Below are 7750 nucleotides of genomic sequence, written 5' to 3'. Positions count from 1 at the left end.
ACATGTTAATAAAAGAAGTAAGTTAACGTAACTCAAACTCTGAAAAAAGTTAGAGTCACTCATTTCCATGAATTAAACTAACTCAAAAATGAAATGTTGATGTAACATACTCAGTTGATTTGGGTGCACTAAAAGTTTTGGAGCATTTAAGTGTTGGTGATGTAATTAAATTTCATTCCACTAACTCATTTTCTATAAGTTGTGTTTATATTATTATTAAAAAAAAATTAAGACCGGGCTGCCATTTAGCATAATTCATACTGTTGTTGTCATTTTGGTTCAGAAATCAGTTTATAGTCAAAAAAAAAAATTAAGCTCTCATAAATCTGTCAAGATATTATATTTTTTTCAAAAAAAAAAAAAAAAAAAAAAAAAAAAAAATATATATATATATATATATTTATTTAAGTTCAATATTTTTTTTTTAAATGGCAAAAAATCCAAAACAATGGCTTACCGGGCAGCCATAGATCTATGCCGGGCAGCTAGTTGGAGTTTTTTCAGCTCTAGTTTTTTCACTGGTTCAGACCAGGTTCAGACAGAGTTCAGACAGAGTGGCACCAACGCCTCTCCGCCACCTGTGCAGACGGGGCTTTTTTTTTTTTTTTTTCCTGTGCTGCAGACGGAGCGGGAGCTTCTTCTGATATTTTCTTTTCCTACTATGGTCACGCCAAGACCCGCCTTACTCCGCCTCTGATTGGCTGCCTCTGCAAGGCTAAGCCTATACCTGCATCTTGAGCGGGAGGCAGGAGGACTACGTCGCTACGTCGCTCACGAAGCATGATGGGATATCTGTAACCTGCCGCCATGAGCACATGTGTCTCTCCTCCTGACGAACAGACGAAGTGACGTTGTTGTGTCATTTTCTTGGTGGTTTTGTACGAGTTTTCCTTTCTTTCTTCGGCGAGCTGTTTTTTTTTATCGGACTTCTTGGATTGAAAAAGCAGAACGTGCGCGCTGGAGTGAGGGTAAGTTAATGTTAGCTTTTCAAATGTTACGCATTAACGGTTAACTAGCTAGCACGCAGCCTGGTTCGAAAAATAACCGTCGTGCTTTTTATTTGTTGCAGTTAAATTCGGCTGCTGAGTCTGTGTATATCTGTTCAAGTGCTTGCAAATACAACCTAGATATGTGGAAATGTAAATTATGTGAGTTTTCTAGTTGCTTGAAAATACAGTTATTGAGACATTACAGGCTCTACCATGGCCAGTATTCTACGGTTTCCCCTTTGCCTTGCCTGTATACCAGTTGCATGTGTACATTTACTACTTTTAATTCACTGAAGGTTCATTTGTCCAGAAATCATTCCGCTAGAAGAGTAGTAGGTGGTGACGGTCATGATTTGATGTTTGACCGGGCATTTCATTGCCCTGTTTGTGAATTTAAACAGCCATTTGTTGAGAGGGAAATGTACAATCATCTAAGGGGACATTTAAGAAAGAAGGAAATGGTGCCATGTCCATTTACGGCCTGTACGTTTAAAACAAATGTTTACTCCACATACAATGCACACAAATGCAGAGAACATCAGAATGCATCAGACTATGATGTAGCAGTTGTAGTGCAAAACGTTCCAGATGTTTCCCAGGAAAGTGACATTGAACATGACTCCGTGGAGCTATCACATGAGGATGAATCTGCACCAGTAGCAGGCACTAGCACTGAGGGATTAGCAGAGCAGTTACAGTACAATCTGGCTGCTTTCTTTCTGAAAATGCAAACTATTCTCCATGTATCACAGAGGGCAATACAGGAAATTATTGAACACATTGATCAGTTGTTTTTCACTGTCTGAACCTGTTGTCAGAAAATCTGTTATCAATATACTGAAAAAACATGACTGTTCTTTCACTGACACACTTGTAAGTGAGATTGTCCAGGCGGTTTCAGAGAGTAATGTTTTGCATAAATCTGTTACCTCTGAGGGACCACTCTCAACAGCTAAGAGGAGGAAAATCCTTTTTTGAGGAGAAGTTTCCATATGTTAAGCCTGTGGAATACCTAATTGAGTCATCACAACGCACCTACATGTATGTGCCTATTCTCACATCTTTACAACAGTTGTTGCAAAAACCTGATGTACTTGAGAAAGTCAAAGAAACAACATCACATATGCTCTGGACAGTATTTTTCATATCGCGATGGCTCCCACTATCAGGAAAAATTTGCTTCTTTCAGATGAGGGTGATAAATTATCAATAATTCTTTATGTTTGATGATTTTGAAATTGCAAATCCCCTAGGGACATCGAGAAAAATTCACAAAGTATGTGGGAGTGTACTGGACATTAGCTAACATACCAGTTAAGTATCGCTCAGTCCTCCATTCTACTCAGTTGGCCCTTTTATGCAACGCAAATGATGTACGACAGTTTGGATATGAGAAGGTTTTTGCACCCTCTCTTGGCTGATCTAAAAACACTTGAAGAAGTGGGTGTCTACATTGAAACATTTGGTGACTGTCTCAAAGGCACAGTCTACTCTGTTGTGGCTGATAACCTCGCAGCCCATGGGCTCGCTGGTTTCAGTGAGGAGTTTCAGGGCTACATATTTCTGCAGATTCTGCCTTGCCACCCAGACAGAAATGCAGAAATCAGATGCAGTGACCGGTGGTTTTTGAAAGGAGAATAAAAAGATTCCCATGATACCCTGGTTTCAAGAAATACAGACAAATGAAACTGTGGAGAATTATGGTGTAAAACGGAGTTGTGTTCTCTCTGATCATCTCTCCTATTTCCATCCCATTACAGGATTTCCGCCGGATGTTCCTCCATGACCTGTTTGAGGGAGTGGTCCCTGTGGAGCTGGCACACTGTTTGAAAGGTTTGATAGCAAAAAAATATTTTCACGTTGGAGGAGCTGAATAAAGCAATCCTGTGTTTTCCCTACCAGCATTCTGACAAGGTTGACCGCCCTCACCCAGTTCCTCAAACTTTTTCTAGTCGAGGAACAATTGGTGGGAATGGGCATGAAAACCACACTCTTCTTAGACTGCTACCTGTTTTCATTGGCTCCAGAGTGCCCGAGGGGGACAAAATGTGGGAGATCCTAATGGAATTGAAGGATATAGTTGAGCTTGCTGTTTCTCATAGTTTCACCAGATAAATACCATTCAGTACATGGCCAGCAAGATTTTAGATCACAGGCAAACTCCTTCAGGAAGTCTTCCCCAACTTAAGACTGCGACCAAAGCATCACTATCTCGAACATTATCCGTCTCTCATCAAGTGCTTTGGTCCTCTCGTGCATCTCTGGACAATGAGATTTGAAGGGAAGCACAAGGTTTTTAAGAAGATTGTTCGTGACACTCACAACTACAAAAATGTATTGAAAACATTGGCAGAGAGACACCAAAACATGATGGCATTCTATCTGTCATCACAAAGATTTTTTCAAGCCACCAGTACAGACTTCAAACATGGAGTCTGTCTTTATTGAAACATTGCCTATTGATACACATCCTGTAGTGTCAAGCATCACAGACAGCAGCACTGTATATGGCACAAAACAGGCAACCATTCAAGGCACAACTTTTGTGGTAGGCATGTTTGTATTGTACTGGGACACGTGCTGCCTTGCCTGAGTTTAAAGAGATCAGAAACATATTGCTCATTGGAAGTAATATCTTTTTTCTGTTAAAAGACTATGAGACCTGGTTATCTTGAGCATTTTGCGGTCATATGAGCTAACAGAACATACAAGCAAGAGCCATTCTGTGAAATCTTCTGAGTCAACTAACTGACCAAATGCCACAGATTGCCTACAAAGTTTCAGGCAGGCTCATTCTGACAACTAAACATTTCATTTCAGTGTCTGAATAAAGGATTGTTTAGTAAGCATCCTAATGTCTGAAAACTATTAGCTGGACTACATGTGTGTTAACCTGACTGCACACCAATACAAAATAAAAATGTACAAGTGAATATATTGATATGTGTTTAGCAGGAAAGGAGAGCATTGACGTCTTTTTTTTTTTTTGTCTTTCTCTTTTTGTATGTTTCAGGCTTCTCCAACACAGCGACAATGGCAACTGATGTCCTCAAATTAAGAGTCATCCTTGATGACGTCAATGCAGAGAGGGTCATTCCTGCCCTCTCGTCCTGAAACTGTAACAAGCCCTCATATCCGAAATTAAAGATAAGTTCAATCTGACATATGACTTCCGCCTTCAATATGAAGACCCTGAGTTTTAACAATGCTCTCAACAACTTAGTGAACATGGAAGACCTAACAGCTAAGGCAACCATTAAGATAGTTAGAGTTATTGAGTCAGATCTCAGTTTCCACGAGCACAGATGACACTGTGTTATTATACAGACAACACAGACTTCACCAGAACGGTTGTGTCGATGGCCAGCCATCTTTGTCGTTCCGACGTTCTCATACGAGGTGGAGTATATGTTAAGAGAGAGCAACTCTGCCCTGGGAGAGGGAAAAAACTGTCAGGTTGACCAGGGATCAAAAGCATAACATATTAGATGTTATGGCTGCTGAAATATATAAGCACAAAGGCATATCCAAGTACCAAACAGATTGGCTTGGCCGCAGAGGCTCTTGTGAGCAAGCACCCTTGTCTTAAGAAAATGGATCCAAAAAAGGATATGAGGGCTGGCAGAACAGTTTGCGCTTCAAGATGGGCAACTACAGGACCAAACTTACCAAGGCTGGCATTAAGGATGTGGCTGTTAATGCGGGAAAGCGTAGCAGGACCAATCCAGAGGGTGCAGCATCCAGGGCCAGCATCAAAAGACCCAGAAGAGGGGAAATTAATTTCCTTCCAAACTATCCTCATGGTGAAACGAGGCAGACACTCGAGATGAAGAGGCTTGCAATGGTCGAGCAGTTCAAGAGGACATCGATGGAAAGAGACATGATATCCATCCATCAACATATGCAACGTAACCTTTGCACTCAGACGTGAAGGATATTGTGGATTTAGCTCCTCCAGTTGTTTGAATTGAAGGACAGATGGCCTGCACTCTTTTGTGAAGCCCAGGTGAGTAAAAACTACAAATAATTCTTTAAAATACTGTATGCATCCCTTGTGGCTGGTGCTGTACTCCACACTGTCTTACAATGTTCAAAATGCTCTATGCATAATAATAATAAAAAAAAACAGAAAAAAAATACTGTATGCATGTATCACCAAAGTCAGCATTAATTTTGAGTACGGTAGTTTTATTTGGTATGTCTGTTATGTCTGAAAAGCCCACTTTTACCAATATCACATTACTTAAGTTTTTTTTTCCTTGTCTGTACACAACATCTATTGCACATCTGCCTGTCGTGAGTGAAGGATCCCTCCTCTGTCTCACCCTGAGGTTTCTCCTGTTTTTTCTTGGGAGTTTTTCCTCAGTCATTGTTTTTCCTCAGTCGATGGGTTAAAGGGCAGATGATGAGAGAGAGACAAACTGTTTTTAAATGAGCTAATAAAACTTTCCTTTTCCTTGTCCTTTTTTTCCCATGCAAGCTCTACAGTGAATTCCACAGGATCACAAATCTGAATCTGCCATCTACATTCTATGCTTCACTCGACAAGTACACACCTCAGCTGCTACGGCTCTACAAAAAGAGGAAGACTGGCCCTTTTGGACAGAATCTGGAAGCGATTATGATGGCATTTGAGGAACAGGTAATCTTTTATTTTTATTTCATGCATTACATTATTGAATGTGAACAGTGAACACTAAACATCCCTTGCATACGCTGTCTTTGTGCAACAGGACAAAAATGATATCTGTGCAGCTCGAACAGCAGCCCTGGCCGGACTACCACACTACTTGAAGGAAGATTCATCAGAAGTCCCTTACAGAACATGCAAGGTACTTGTGGGTTCTGCTTCTCAATGCAATTAACATCTGAGCATGTGAGGATCACTTTCCTTTTTTAACATGTGGTTCAAATTAGTCTCATCATGCACATTAAGATTAATTTTAACAGATTATCTGCTTCCATATCTGGAAAAAGAATATTAGCAACTGCTAGTTTCACTTTCTTGGTGCTAAATTCTGATTTATTGCTCAGATTATTTCTTTATATATCAAAATGTGAACATTATATTTTTTAACCCTCATACCTGGGGAAAGATGACATTTTGGTTCAGATTGGCATCTAAAGGGTTAAAAAAAAATGTAGTAATTGAAAACGGGGTAGTTTTGAGTAGAACTGAAGTGGGAAAAAATATTTATGAATAAAAAAAATTAAAAAAAATATTAATGTATGCTATTTTTAGGTTGTTTTATAAGTGGACAAAAATGTCCACTTTACTAATTTTTGACTATTATTTTGATTAACAATGAAAAAAAAAGAAAATGTGCCCCCTTGTGGACAGAAATGTTCACATCAGGTATAAGGGTTAATAAAATATCAATATCTGATTCCAGAAGAGACAGACTCTTCCCTCATGATGGTAGTAAATAAGTACTCTTAGTTTAGCACAAGTACTCTTAGTTTAGCACAATGTAACTTAATGTACATTAGGTATGTGAAAAGGACACTCATTTTAGTTTTAAGAGGAAAGATTGGATCCGGACGAGGTTTTGAAAACAGAAGAAACATATATTTATTGACAGTATCAGTAATATGTAAATCCACAAAAAGAAAACCACAGTGCCTCCTGGGTCTCTTTTTGTATAGACAAGTGAATAATCGAACCTTGGATTTAGCTCAGTAACTTTAAATGGTAATACAGCCAATGTCCATTGACCCGGGTAGTATGACTTTCTTTAGTTTATCTGACTGAAGAGATGGTTTGTCCTCCATCAGATGAACAGTGGATGTCTTGCCCTCCATTTGGAGGCCTACATCCTGCTCCTTGGGCTGCTGATTCAGGCCATCTTCAGAATCCATAATGTTATGGGTGTTTATCATCAGACTTTAATAAGCTTGATTTGTAAAATTATACTTAGATGTTCCTTTCTCCTCTTTTTTTTTAGGATGACTCGGAAGCCGCCCAGGAGGGAACAGTGGCTCTGGTGGCAGTGGTGAATGAGGAGGAGGTGCTTCAAGTTCCCTTCGAAACCCAGCATGTGTCCATTGTTCTTGAAGATATGGTTGTCATGTCACATAGATCATGGACCGATTCGCTGGTGATTTTGTTTGCATTGGTGTATGCACTGCATTTGAAGTACCCGGAAAAGCTCAGTGGCTTCTTTGAGTTCATTCAGGTTATCCTCCTTGACCTGGATGATGGGAGGAAGCAGCTTAGACCTAAACTACAGGCCTTAAAAAATGAGCTGGAGTAAAGTTCTAAAGTAAACTTGCATTTGTTGTCAGCAGTTTCTAAACAAAATACCATGTGGCTGGCCAGTTGATTTATTGAAACAAGTGTTTAGTGTAGTTATGGTTAATCATTTTACTGTGCATATTGTGTCACCAGTTCTATTGAAAACATTGGCGAGAGACACCAAAACATGATGGCATTCTATCTGTCTTTTTCAAGCCACCAGTACAGACTTCAAACATGCAGTCTGTCTTTATTGAAACATTGCCTATTGATACACATCCAGTAGTGTCAAGCATCACAGACAGCAGCAGTGTATATGGCACAAAACAGGCAACCATTCAAGGCACAACTTTTGTGGTAGGCATGTTTGTATGTTCATTTTATTTTTTATTTGTTTATATTAATTGTACTTGGACACGTGCTGCCTTGCCTGAGTTTAAAGAGATCAGAAACATATTGCTCATTGGAAGTGATATCTTTTTTCTGTTAAAAGACTGTATCCGGAAAAGCTCAGTGGCTTCTTTGA

General features: G+C 39.5%; 1 long non-coding RNA gene across 1 annotated transcript; it reads left to right on the top strand.

Moving 5' to 3' along the window:
- The first annotated feature begins 814 nt into the window (after window positions 1-814).
- On the top strand, window positions 815-5801 carry LOC146960973 (uncharacterized). Its single transcript, XR_015035322.1, has 3 exons — window positions 815-968; window positions 5470-5631; window positions 5723-5801. It is a non-coding gene; the product is annotated as an uncharacterized LOC146960973 (long non-coding RNA).
- The last annotated feature ends 1949 nt before the right edge of the window (window positions 5802-7750 follow it).

The sequence above is a fragment of the Trachurus japonicus genome, unplaced genomic scaffold (assembly GCF_045865225.1).
Source record: "Trachurus japonicus isolate A0001 unplaced genomic scaffold, Traja_1.0 AP029736.1".
Taxonomy (NCBI): Eukaryota; Metazoa; Chordata; class Actinopteri; order Carangiformes; family Carangidae; genus Trachurus; species Trachurus japonicus.
This window is presented reverse-complemented; position numbering and strand designations above follow the sequence as displayed.